This window comes from Protopterus annectens, chromosome 12.part0, assembly GCF_019279795.1.
Source record: "Protopterus annectens isolate FY-2018-M chromosome 12.part0, PAN1.0, whole genome shotgun sequence".
Lineage (NCBI taxonomy): Eukaryota > Metazoa > Chordata > Ceratodontiformes > Protopteridae > Protopterus > Protopterus annectens.
In genome coordinates, this window is record NC_056746.1 from 527639064 (window position 1) to 527652986 (window position 13923).

General features: G+C 38.3%; 1 protein-coding gene across 1 annotated transcript in view; it reads left to right on the plus strand.

Moving 5' to 3' along the window:
• The window catches only part of CYTH3 (cytohesin 3), a 934108-nt gene that overhangs the window by 552318 nt on the left and 367867 nt on the right, over nucleotides 1-13923 (plus strand). The window lies entirely within an intron of this gene.

The window sequence follows — 13923 nt, forward strand, 5'->3', positions numbered from 1 at the left end:
TTATGGAAGGCCTTCACCTCGAATAAGATAATATCCAATACATATAAATTAATTACATCTCTAAAATATCAAAACTGAAATTATTTTTTCTAATTACTGGACCAACCTTAACACATCAGTTAGATGCACCCAGCAAATCCATTCTAGCCACTTAACCTCAAAATTAGAACCTATGAAAAAACTCTAGTATACACAGCTTATGATGGTCAATAACCCATATCTTATTCCAGTCATTCTTAATAAATTCTATTCGTCAACATCACCAGATTGTTTTTTTTTTAATAAATTTCAAAAAGCTGAATTACTACATATATTATGGAGCTGTAAATGTTCCTACAAGTTATGGTTGCTCCCTGAAAGTCAAACTAGAAAAACTGGGTTATGAGAAATCTACTCTGTCTTGGGAATGTGCACTGTTGCCTATTCTTCCACCTAGCTTAACCCAACAAGATGTCCATATTTTAATTATATTATTCTCATTGATTAAACTTTTATTACCCAAAACTGGATTGATAGATCCAAAATTTCATGGGATGGTTTTAAACAAACTGCTGTCAAGTATATAGCAGCACATAAATTATTTTTAACCAATTACAATAGACATTGTTATTATGATATTTGAAAAAACTATTTTATTGTATCATATAATAAATATCTCAATTATACTTTTGTTTGTTTGTGTCTTTCAGCTTTTCCCGGTTAGGGTCACCACAGTGGAACTCCGGTCCGCTAATGATTGGCAGTAGAGTTTTAAGTGCTGGCTTGCCGGGCCTAACGCACAACCTTCAATGAAGGAACGCCCGTTCATGCATGCTGCCACACAGAAGACGCTCTAATTGAGAATCGAACGGGCAACATCTAACTGTGAGGCGACAACGCTACCTCAGCACCACCACTGCAGTAAATATCTCAATTATACTATTAATGTTAATCACACTTATTCATCAATTTTCCAAATTTTTAATTGGGACATTTACTTAAAGTTCCTTCTTGTATTGTGTATACCTTATTGTCATCCTGTTAACACCTATCTCCCAATATGAGTCTATATCACATCATTGAATGGTCAATTCAATGAAAGGCATTTCATTGGAAATGATGTTTATTGAATTCCTGTCATATGGGGGGCTGCACCCACACACACACACCTCCCGCTAATTAAATATATGAACTTCAAGGTCACACAGTGGGGAAAGGGCAAATTTCCAAATCCTCACTGTACCACAATCGCAGTATGAACAGTTCAGTGAAGTTTGATGCAATTGCACTGAAAATGCTGTTCGGTGAACTGATTTTTCGCTAAACTGACAGGGACCATCCCTATATATGACCCTTTGTGGCATTTGGCATTTGTTGTGTACATAGTTATTTAAATATATTGTCCGTATTACTGTTTGTATGTATTACTACTCTGTTCTTGTTGTTATAAGTTTGAATGGCAAAGATGTTTGAAAAAAAGTTCCTGCTAAAAGCAAAGACGGTCTTGGTTCTCCCATCTTAAGTAGATGTCAAACTGTTTCCTTCAGCTTCCTCTCAGACAAATTGCCATTTCAGCTACAGGAAATGGTTCCTAATTAGTCTTTCATCAATTCATCTCTCAACTTGGAAGGTGAAGTTTTGTTGTTAAAGAATTACTTTCAGTAACAAGCAGTTGAGGATACCTTATTCCAGCAAATTACATTTCTCATTGATGTGATGAATGTCACCCAGTACCACTCCAGGTACAGCTTTCTTAGATCCTAGATTATCCAATGTATGTTCTTTCTAAGAGGTTAGAATGCACATGGGTTAAGATTAACGCTTCAAATTTATCAATCTTTAGGGTGCTCTTAACATCCACACCCAGAGGGAAGATGCTCTGTAGAGGAGTACTGCATATGAAGCTTCTGAAGAAACTATTGATTCCCATAGGAGACATAATTTTATCCCAGGAACCTTGACTAAACCTACTTTTCAGGCATTGTACTTGGTTCAGTTAAAATTTCTGTCATGGAAAAGATGATCTTTATTGCAGTAGTCACATCAGCTGGAAAGGTGTCAGAAGTGAAGTTCACGCCTATATGTGTTTTGAACACTCTACAGGGTTTCATAAAGTGAGGAGTCCTTTTTCTCATAAAAAATGTCTTGTCCACCTCTCCTGAGCAGCTAATTGGTCTAGGGTTGTTTAAGTTGCAGTCAGGACTTTATCTCTGTAGCACAGAGCCAGGACCATTCTTGTGCCTGTTTTTGCTTTGTGTACCCAAATCATACCACTGTACCTCTCTCTCTCTTTTTTTTTTTTTTTGTTTATTCCACCTCTCTTAGCAGGTGAAGAGAGTTCCATTTAATACAGCATTCCCTCCATCTGCCTGTGTACCTTCCTGTAGCAGTGTAATCTTTCTCCCTCTGAGGCTATCCAATCTCTACATTGTACTCCAGCAGTGGTTTGTATGAAGAATGCTAGAGGTAAATAGTGACCTTTTCTGTCTTTAGCTGCCATACCCCTGGATGTACAAATTGCTATTTGTCTTACCATTGCTGCTTCCATTTTATTTGTAGCCTAGTTTTTAATTATTCCTATAATAATAGTTGCAAGGTATTCTCTCGTTCTTTTTTCTTGTGACTAACCCACCCCTTTGTCTTTATTGACTCTGGAGTTCTGTTTCAGTAGGTGCAGCACTGTACACCTCCAACTTCTTCGGGTTTACTCTGATATACTGTGCATCAGATACTGTCCCCACTTCTAGCTTGATGTCGTCTACAAACAGTTTGATCCGATTTTTCCTGCCCTCTATGAAAAGCTAACCTTAGGACCAATTCCTGTGGGACACTACTTGTCATCTGTTAATCTTAGAGCTCTGTCTGTAATACTTTTTTCTTCAACTTCCACACACTTGTATGTTTTAGTACCCACTTCTGTCCCCTCAATTTTGAAGAATCCTGTGGAGGAGAACTGAGATCAAGGCTTCCTTGGAGTGCATATAGACCACATCCACAGAGTTGCCATTGTCTGCCTGCCTGCCTAGTAACACAGTAATAGAATTGGATCTGGTTTGTCTGGCAGACTCTTCCTGTTGTGGATCCCTGCTGGGATGTGTTAGTACATTAACAGTATCAGTACTATGGCTCTTAACGTGTGAAATGCTTGTATTTCTGACTGCTGACTTAGGTTTGCCAAGTAATTTTTCACAAAGTAGCTGAAACTAGCATTCACTTTTCAAGCTAAAACAATAAGTTGCTTTAGCTTCTCCCTTAAATGTGTTTAACATCTGTTAGCTGATTGCTCATGTTAAAAAAGCATTTAATTCATAAGCTAAACAATGATTTGATTTAGCTTATGCTCGAACATGTTAGCTGTTTACTGATGCCACTGAAGCAAAGTTACTTAACCATATGATTGAAGTGTGTCAGTCAACTCACCAGAGTGCAGGAGGTACGTCAGGCTACTTGCATAGCCAGTGTGCTCCCCTGTGCTGAGTTTGAATGAGTTCAGCAGCCCATTTTCCTTCATGAACATTATGTACCTAAATGTTTTCCTCATCACTTAAGTGAAGCTGCTGGCTTGTAGTTTCCCAGGCTGCTTCATGTGGTATCCTATCCTTCAAGACCACCCTTTCTCTAAGGGACATATTTCATTCAATCATTCATTCATTTTTTTTCAGGAATATCCAACTGGGGAATTCCATATCAGTAGAGTCCAGGAAGAAAAGCTCCAATGCATACTACATGTGTATAGAGTGCACATCAAAATAATTGCATATAAAGTCATTATATAGTAGGACATTATAGGCAGTGTAAAGAGAATTAACATGTATACATGTAGCCATACATGCATTCATAAATACATTGCAATTGTATTGAAAAGTTAACATTCCAGATTATTTGTTTGTGGTTCAGATAAATCTGTACACAGTAAAGACCGACTCTCACGTGTGGTATGAGTAATAATACAAAAAGAAAAAAGTATTACAAAAATACAAACATTTGGCAGGATATCAAGTAAAAGTACTAAAGTAATATTGTGATTTCTGGTAAATAATAAATTCTTAATTTTTTTTGTTTTGTTTTAGTTTCTAGATTATATCACAGTAGTAGTTCCTTTGCATCTTTAAATAGTTTTTAGACAAATTTCTTCCAAGATATTTTTTCACTCCTAACTTCTAAACTTCCACAGGAATACTATTTGTTCTTGTAGACTTTCCTGAAGTTTGATTATACATCACTGTTTTTATCTCCTCTTCTCCCATCTTAACTGTTGGTTGTTGAGCCTCTTCTGCTTCTAATCTTGGCACAATAATGTCTTCATTAGATGTTTTCATTTCTGCTAAAGTCTTCCATAATTATTTTCATTTCTGCTATTTCTTGGCTTCCACATTTCTGTACTTTATGCAATTTTTCATAAAATTTCTGAAATGGCTCTTGTACCGCTATAGGTTCTGTAGTTATTTTTCTTGTTATAGGCTCCCTAAGTTTAGTGACAACCCTTTCTACTCTCTAATGTCTAAGTCATTGTGCTAAAAGTTTCTGCGCTCTGGAGTTATCAAAAAATATTTGCTTAACAGCAGTCTTTCTAAACTCATGCTTATTATCTAGATGCTCCTTTTATTTTCTGTTTAGTACCCTGCATTTGTACTTTTTTTCTTGTTTTGCAAAATTCCCTTTATTCTGCAGCACTTTAGCCTTTGCCAGCCCAGTTTATATTACTTCTTAACCAAATCTCTTTCTCTTTTATTTCTACCCTGTGTTTAAACCCCATTGTCGTTTTACCCCGCTCATTAGCTTATAACTTCTAAAGAAAATGTATGTCTTTCCTAATAATTAGGTTCATAGGTAGGTACTAGGCTATCGGCCCTAGGGCCCATACAAGCCTAGCCAAAAAATGTACCCTGGCTTTCGCCACCCAAGAAAATTATTTTCCTGTGCCCCTGTCGAGCAGAGCCACAGAAGTGATCACCGGGGTGAATTTCCCATTTCCCATCCAATCATCAAGATTTTTCTTGAGTGCTAATGAGGAGCTCTGTTTGACATAGATAGGTAGTCTGTTCCAGAGTATGGGAAGTCTCTGGGACAGGAATCTATCCCTCCAGCATGTTCTGTTTATTGTGGTGACAAGGTTAAGGTCCCTAGAGCGTGTAGCTCGGAGGGATTGGGATTTCTTTAAGTGGAGCATGTCCAACAGCTCTAGGTTTGACATAGCTTTGTATGTTAGGCAGAGATCGCCCCTGAGTAGGCAATATGCGATGGAGTAAAGCTGTAGGTTTTGACACTGTCTGCATAGGGCATATGTTTGAGGCCAGTAATCCTCTTTGTGAGGTATTTCTGTGGTCTTTCCAGTTGTTGTAGAAAATTCTCATACCCATTCCTTAAATTCCTCTCTTTTTAACAGGTAAGTGAGAAAACACCAGTGTGTCATTTTTGCTTCATTGCCCTGCATTTTTTTGTGTATGATCTGAAAACTTTTGGGTGTGTGTGTGTGTGTGTGTGTGTGTGTGTGTGTGTGTGTGTGTGTGTGTTCGTCTTCAATTAAATGCACATGTTCCTGTGATATATAAATTCAGTCTAGTCTAGCCCAGTTATCGTACCTTGGCGAATAATATGTAAATTCTGTCCAAGTTCCTACTACTGACTTCACATCTTCCATACCAAATATTTTTCTAAACTTCTTCAGAAATCTACTCCTTTATTAGATTTTCCCTTCTAAGCACCCCCGTTACATCCTCAAAGTTGCAAATCAAATTCTAGTCCTCTCCTATGCACAGTATTCCCTGCTGAAAGCTGATTTTTTTTCCTTCCACAGTTTTCTTAAGCTCCATTGTAGCAGTTTTAGGTGGAATGTAAGTACATGCCCGTGTAATCCTCCTCCCTTGCCAGTAGCCCCTTACTACTGCATACCTACCATTATCGTCTTTTTTCCTTCTATCACTGTTGTTGCTCCACTAGCAATTAATGTAATTACTCTCCTTTTCCTTTGCCCTAGACATTCCACTGAATAACAATCCAGAAATCCTTTCTTTATCAATTATCTATTTTCCCATGCTTATTTCTTTCAAATGTGTCCTCCTGTAGCATAGCTATTTGTACTCTGTATTTTTAGTGTAGTTCACTACTCTTTCTTTTTTGTAAATACCCATATGACCTTTCATATTCAAACATAATATGTAAAGTGTTGTCGTTGTGATAAGTTATTATTCCCACCACTTATGTAAAACAGCTTTTTTAAACATGTCTAGTTTCAGCTTTTATGTTACATGCATACATTAATGTTTGTTAGGTTGATCTTTTATACAGTTGTTTTTTGCCATATCCATTTGAACCTGTGTCACAACTTACAAGACATTTTGGTTTTTGTTTTAATGAAAACTCTAAAAAAAAACATGGCCACACATAAAACTCTGTACATCTTCAAATAATGAAATTTAACCCTCCAGTTACCCATACTGACAGCTAAACTCTCAGGCTTGAATTGACCTATAACAAAGGCTATCCATGCTAAGATGCACAGTACAGCCTGTTCTTCTATGTATACTAAATGCTGTCTGTTTTTTGTCTTATCTTTATTCATCTCCCAGATGTAGAAAACAAACTGAATTCTCTCAGAAGCATTATCTTTTATCTATTGAAAGAAAAAAAATATTTGTTTTTTTTGTTGCCCTTATCAGCTCATCTCCACAGGAACATGAGAAATTCATTACATTCAATGTGTTCTTTTATTTACTTGCTTAAAACTCGTTGTTAGATCAAGCCAAGGGATTTAATCCAGTCATCCCCTAAGAGTGAGAAAAAGCATATCAGATTTGCTTATATCATGCTCTTTTTGTCCAGGCTTTCTTCTTTTTTACATCGCAGTGTCTACATTTCTTAAAACTGAACAAGCAGAAAGAAAGAAGGAAATGGGGGCACCTGATTACTTTAGTATTCCTATTGCACAGAAAAATAACTGAAAAAGCTTTACTATATAACATGTTGTATAGGTCATGTTTTATAAAAAATACTGTTAACAAAAATTATTAGTTACCTCTTTCCTTCCTCTTCCATGCTCCTTAATGTCCTTCCAAACATTAATGATATGAAGTAGGGTATGTGCTTTGGAGTCCCCTACAAGTTTAACAGTTTCAAAAAGTCCAGTATTTCCAGGCTTTCTTGTTCTGCCATATTTCACAAATGTCATTGAGTTGCTGGTTTTCTTCCTGTTGATCTCCACCTTCCACATCCAGTTTCTGGTTCATTTCCAACATACTCCTGGTTTTCAGAGTCAACTCCTGTGCTTTTTTTCCTCTCAAGCATTTTCCAAAAGTTTCATTGGCATAGTCCATCTATGAGCTTTATTATCATTAGAATAAGAGGAAGAATCCCCTTCTGTTTGATAACTCACTTTTTGTTGGACAAACTTTTGTCTTTCCTTCTTAGTATACTTTGCATGAAACAATGAATTTGACCCTCCAGGAAAAAATATTCTGAAGATAAATGGATACCTGCTTCTCGACATACCCTGATTGCTGGGATGAATTTATTCCAGTTCTGCTTGGTCCTCAAACACTCTATTTCCAACTTTTAGTATTTTGTCCTTCTGCCACAGGTTTTTTTTTTCAGAATCAACTCTTTCTGCTGGTAGGATTGCATCTTTACTATTAGAAGTCTTGGTTGCTTTCTCATGGCCAGGTTTGGGGCATACACATGATGTGCCCTTTCAATTAACAATTTTACCTGTGGAATACCAGTCCAGGTGCTTATTTGTGCTTTCATAAAATTAATACAGTCTGTTCCTTCCAGTTTTCTAGTACAGCAGAAAATCTAAGGTTTCCCCTAAGTGCTCTTTTCCTCTAATTCTACCATTTTTTGAAACCTTCTCTTCTTGTGCAGTCTCGTACTCCACATTTTCTTTACTTTGACCTCAGTTTTTGTAGTTTTATCAGCTCATCTGAATATCTGTCTAAAGCCTCTTTCATATTTTCCAGCATTTTGTTATTTAAGTTGATATTCTCCTTGTTTCATTTATTTTAATCAGCTCTGAGCACATTTGACTTATTTTTCCTGTAGATTACTTTGTCATGTCTTGTACTAAAACTGGAGCTTGAACTGCTTTTTGCTGAACCTCTGCAGGATTCTTCCCAGTCAGTGTTTTCTCCTCATCTTTTGTGGCTGATTTTCTTTCAGGTTCTCTTATTTTTTTCTTTGCTGGCATCCAAGCAGTACACTTACTAGCCAGTAACTGAAATTTACCCAAAAAGACAAATTCATTGGCTCTCTTTTCTGGTTTCACATTGGGAGAGCTGAAATTAAGCTGTTGCTCATTGTGCGTCCATCTTGGAAGTTGGGGAGTGCACTTCTCTCCAAAGTAGAGGTTAAATCTGTGTGCATTTGTTAGCCTGTGTTGTGTCTTTGTACTGTAACAAATATAACTTCATTTTTTCTCTTACAAGGTATGTATAGATAATGCTGAAAATAAGAGCACATTCCTTTGGTTGTGATTCTTTGTTGATGGCACATATTTTGCTAGAATTAAAGTAAAAAAAAAAAGACTATTTACTATGTTTGTCCCACAAGATGCTTCTTTGTTAGTCTTCTGTATTTTGGAATGCCAACGACCTTGATGAAATCCAAAAACACATCACATCCACTGGATTATTTCTGCATGTCCTATGGGTCGTACAGCCATAGAATTAAATGCTATAAATATAACAGGATTTTTTGGTTTTAAATTCTTGCTGACTCTCACTTTGAAGTTCATTATCCTCTCAAAAGCATACCAGCCTTTCCATTAGGATTTTTTCTCTATTTTCCTACCGTGTATGTCAAACTTACCAGCCTTTACTTTCCCAAGTTGTTTCTTTGCACACTAGTGCCACTGATGCTACTGTGAAGTGCAGTGGTAACACACTTTATTGCAAGGATTTGTTGAACTCATTCAAGATACCCTTAATCAACTATGTTTGTATCATTTTTGTATTGCAGGGCAAACTATTTAACCAGCATCTTTGCCAGGGGCTTCATTTTCAGAGCATCTTCTTTAAACGTTATACCTTCTCCTTTATCAATACCCCGAGCTCCTCCTCATTTATTCCCCTGTCAGCGTTTCCTTTCATTTGCGTTTCTCTTTCCACTACAAATTTCTTTTCTTTTCCTCCCCCTGCATAAGTCACAGGTTCAGATAAATTTAGAATTTGTGCTTGTTCCCCTTTATTGTATTTACTGTAATCCATCCTGAGGGCTTCACTAACTTTTATGATATAACATTGATTTTTTTTTTGTGATCATAGCCCCCACCCGCCTGTCCATCTTAACTCTCCTGTTCTGTTGGTGAGATGTAATAGTTTTGTATGTGGTTAGATTTTCCTTCCCTGTATAGGGATTTGTTCTTTTGACTTTGTAGGAATATCATTGTGATTTATTTTTATATTACAGTGTTTTTTGTTTTGTTGTTTGATCAGATCTGATTGTGGTGACTGCTTTGTACTTCTGCTTTTTTTCTGTCTCTTTACACAGCATTATGCTTTGTGGTATTAATGTTTTGCATCCTTGTGTTATTTGAGTCTGTTTTATATGGTCCAAGATTGTGTACTTAAGTCTTCAGACTGGTGTTTACTTAGATATTTCTGTATTGAGAGTGTACCTCAGACATGGAGCAGGTTTGAAGAAGATTAAAATGAAAGTATGTTTTTCTCAATTTTCTCTAAGGTGGAACCTCAGTGGAGTGAAAATAATCAAAAGAGGGGTGTGAGAGAGAAACCCCCCACATGGAATGGTGCAGATAGGCTTGCTTACCCTGCAGAATATTTTGTGTTTGTAGTTTGATAATTTTGTCACATTGCATATACATGGGTTGTGTATTTTCATTGAAACATATTTCAACTGGTTATGATACAGCCTCTGGCCATGTGGTTATTACCGCATATTTGGCTGCCCCTAATTATCTTACTAACATTATATTTTCAAAGATGAGTTCAAATACAGTAGAGTGAGTTTCAACATGGACCCCTCTGAGATGCCACTGATTAGTTCAATTTTTAAACACCTTTATTGAATTGTGACTTGTGACATAGGCAAACTTATATTTATGTAAAAGTAATCGAAGCATATTAACAAGTTCACATTTACAAGAATTATATTCACATCTCTTGTTGTGTATCATATAATTTAAGCAAGGGCTTGATATACTTCTTCAGCATTTCTCCTCTGAGCACATTTGACTTTTTTCCTTTAGATTTGTGGAAGCCATGTCTTGCACCAAAGCTGGAGCTTGAACTGCTTTTTGCTGAACAGCTACAGGATTCTTCCCAGTCAGTATTTTCTCTTCACCTTTACTAGTTGATTTTCTTTCAGGCTGTCTTAGCTTCTTTTTTGTAGGCAGCGGACTTGCAAGACAGTAAATGAATTTACTAAAAGTGACAGAGATCCTGGCCCTTGTCTTTCAGTTTCTTTTTTCACGCTGGGAGAGCCGAAGTTCAGTCCGTTAATCATTGTACAGCCATAATGAAAAGTCCATAATTCACCACACTTTTAGGAAGTATGTCCTTTGCCAGGTACATTTGCTGGCATAGCAGACTTGGCTTGTGGAAGTGGTACCTGTAGGAGCAAACTCAGTCCTTTTCCAAGAGTTTCCTGGTGTCACAACCTTAGCACTGCACCGAGTCTGTCCAGTCATAATGTGATGTTAGCTTAGGCCAACAAGAAGTGTTAAGATCTGATGGTACCTCACTGCTCTGCTAACATTAAAAAATTAGGTGAGTATCTGGTTCCTTAATTGACTAAGGAGCTCACTGCTTAATAAGAAAGAGGTGGGTTGCACATGTTTTCCTGTCAAATTTTTAAACCACCACTAGATGTCTGCATTTGTTGTTCTGACTTGTACCTTGATCAACATGTTACGGTATGTGCCATTCCTTAATATTACTTTATTATACTTAAAAAAAAAAAAAAAAAAAAAAATTCTTAATTCATGCTACATGTATGACATCGAAGGGTTTCTTACAGGTTTATATTTGTTAAAGATGTTTTCAGGTCATACAGAAATTCTGGTTTAGTTAGTAACATCTAGGTTATCTAGAGATTATCAAGACTTCCTGCGTTGTTGTTTGTTCAAGTCTTCATTGCTATGCTTTTCTACACAGTTTTCTGAGCAAATGTCTTTGTTCATCATATCAGAAGGTTATGATCTGTGCTGTTCTCTAACCCACTTGTAGTACATGGAGTGTGGTGATTACTCTCCGATATTCGGAAAAAGACAGACCAGTTAAAGATCATAGGAGATTAGTAGGCCATCAACCCAGAGGTCATTTTAAGCCTAGCCATTTCATCCCAATGTAATACCATGAAAATGATAGCCAGTACTCAAGATTGCATTTAATGATGACTGCCCATGTCCAGGAGGGTTGTGGGTACTATCCCTGGTAAGAATTTATGGTGCCCCATCCACTCGTCCAGGTTCCTCTTGAACAGTGTCATAGAGATGCTCTGTTTCACATGAATTGGTAGCATGTTCCAAAGATGCAACAGTCACTGGGAAATAAATCTGTCTCTCCAGCATGTCCTGTTTAAATTGCAGGCCATATGTAGGTCCCTGAAACAGGTAGCCCTAATCCCATTTGATTTACTGATATGCAGCAGGTTCATTAGGTTTTTATCTTGGATTTCTCTGTAGGCCAGGCATAAGTCTCCCCAACACAGAGTATAGTGACTGGGACTTTAGTTGGGCTGTGTAAGGCACATGCTGGAGCCTCTTGATGATCTTTGTTAGAAACCTTTGAGGTCTCTGCAGTTGCTGTAGGTGCTTTGTGGGGTACATGCCAAATGGGGCATTGTACTCAATTATGGGCCAGATTAGTGCCGAGTATAGAGGGATTATAACCTCTTTTGCTCTCAAGGTGGATGCCTTTACTAATCAAGTGTGCTACATAGAAAGCCTTCCTTACTACAGTAGACACCTGGTGGTTGAAGTTAAGGTTGCAGTCAGCTTGTGATCCCAGGTCCCTTACCAATTTGTGGATACTTGGGGTATCGTTATTGATTTGATAGTTTGAAGGGACATTGTTTGTGCTGAAGGGAATGATGATGTATTTCTTTGCATTCAGTCTGAGACCATGGCTAATACATCACTCACTGGTCTGCATGAGACCTGGCGTATACTGACATCATTTGGGGATTCAATGATTGCACCTACTTTGCAGTCGTCTGCAGACTTAGTCAGCCACAACCCTTTAATTTTGACCTGAACTTCTGAGAAGTATATACTAAACAGTAGGAGACCCAGCACTGACCCCAGTGGTACCCTGCTAATAACAGGTCTGCTGGTTGATGTGGAGTCGCCCGCTCTGATAGTGTATGTCCGGTTTGTGAGCCAGTTGGCAACCCATCTTACAACACTGAGGTTTACATTCAGTTTGCTAAGTTTATCGGTAATGCCTGAATGTGGGATTGTGTTGAAAGCCTTTGCCAAGTTGAGGTATGCTGTGTGCAGAGATTTGCCCTCGTCAATGGCCCTGGTCACATTTTCAAAGACGTCCACCAGGTTTAACCAGCAGGATCTGCCCTTGAAGCCGAATTGGGTAGGATCCAGGGTTTGGAGGTCGCCCATGTCTTTATGAGGTCCATAATGATGCACATGTTTCATGGCCTTACAGATGAGGCTGGTCAGGCTTATGAGTCTGTAATTCCCTGGGTCTGTTGCTAAGCCACCTTTGTGGAGGGCAGTAGCTGTTGCTGTTCTCCATTCTGCAGGAACAAAGCTTGTGGTTAGGCTGGGATTGAAAAGGATACTTAATGGTGATGCTGGTTCATGTTTTTAGCCTGTTTAGAAGACAGCCTGGGATGTTGTCTTGTCCCATAGATGCTGTGTTTTTTGCCTTGAACAAGGTTTTGAGGACCTGCTCTTCAGATATGTAGGGGAGGGGAGTTTGGGGGAAGGTTTGTGATAAGTTAGGAGGGGATAATGGAGTGAAATTTTCACCAAACCTATCCGCTAGCAGGTTTGCTGTCTCTCTGGGGTCAGTGTGTGTGTGAGATACCGTTGGTCATTAGTTCTGCACATGCTTGGGTCGTACCTTTTAGGCTACATACCGTTCGATTCTCAGTTAGAGCGTCTTCTTGTGGCGACATGCGTGAATGGGCGTTCCTTTGTTGAAGGTTGTGCATTAGGCCCGGCAAGCGAGCATATAAAAATCTACTGCCAATCATTAGCGGACCGGAATTCAGCTGTGGCGACCCCTAACCGTGAAAAGCCGAAAGACACAAATAAACATAGCTGTAAAAGGTTTTATGGTTATCCTTGGCTGTACTTGCTAAGTTTCTCTCAAAGGAGCTATTCAAGGATTTGACAAGTTGTCTTATTTACCTGTTGAGGCTGAGGAAGGTGCTTTTCTATTGTTGGGGCCTTGCCATTGTTTTCTTGGGATAGCAGATTTTTGCATGTATTGTGAAGTTTGTTGATGCAGGATGTCCACCATGGCAGCTTGTTTTTACTTGGGGCTCTAGCTTTGATTCCTTCTGGTACAGCCAAGTTTATACACTTATGCAAGTGATTGTACAGGGCTGTGGCTTGGAATGCATTTATACCTTTGCCTAGGAGGGTATAGTTTGCCTTGGTGAAGTTTTTAGTGTGATGTCACCCTTTGTAAGTTCTGTTGTTACTGCCAGCTCGAAGGTGACTGATTTGTGGTCAGGTTTAACTAATGAGGTCTTTCAGTTGCTGTGGTGCATCTGTTTGTCATGTTAGTGAAGACCAGATCTAGAATGTTTGTTCCTCTTATCAGGGTATAAACAATTTGTTCCAGGGCATTTGAATTAACAAAGTCAAGGAACTTTTGTGCTAGCAAGTTGGGGCTAGCGTACGTTTCCCAATGGATGGTGGGATAATTGCAATCTTCCATAACCAGAATATTCGGTAAAATATGGATAGTCTCCAGTTTGGTCATGTAGACTTCATGGGCATTGTGGCCCATGGAGGGGGTT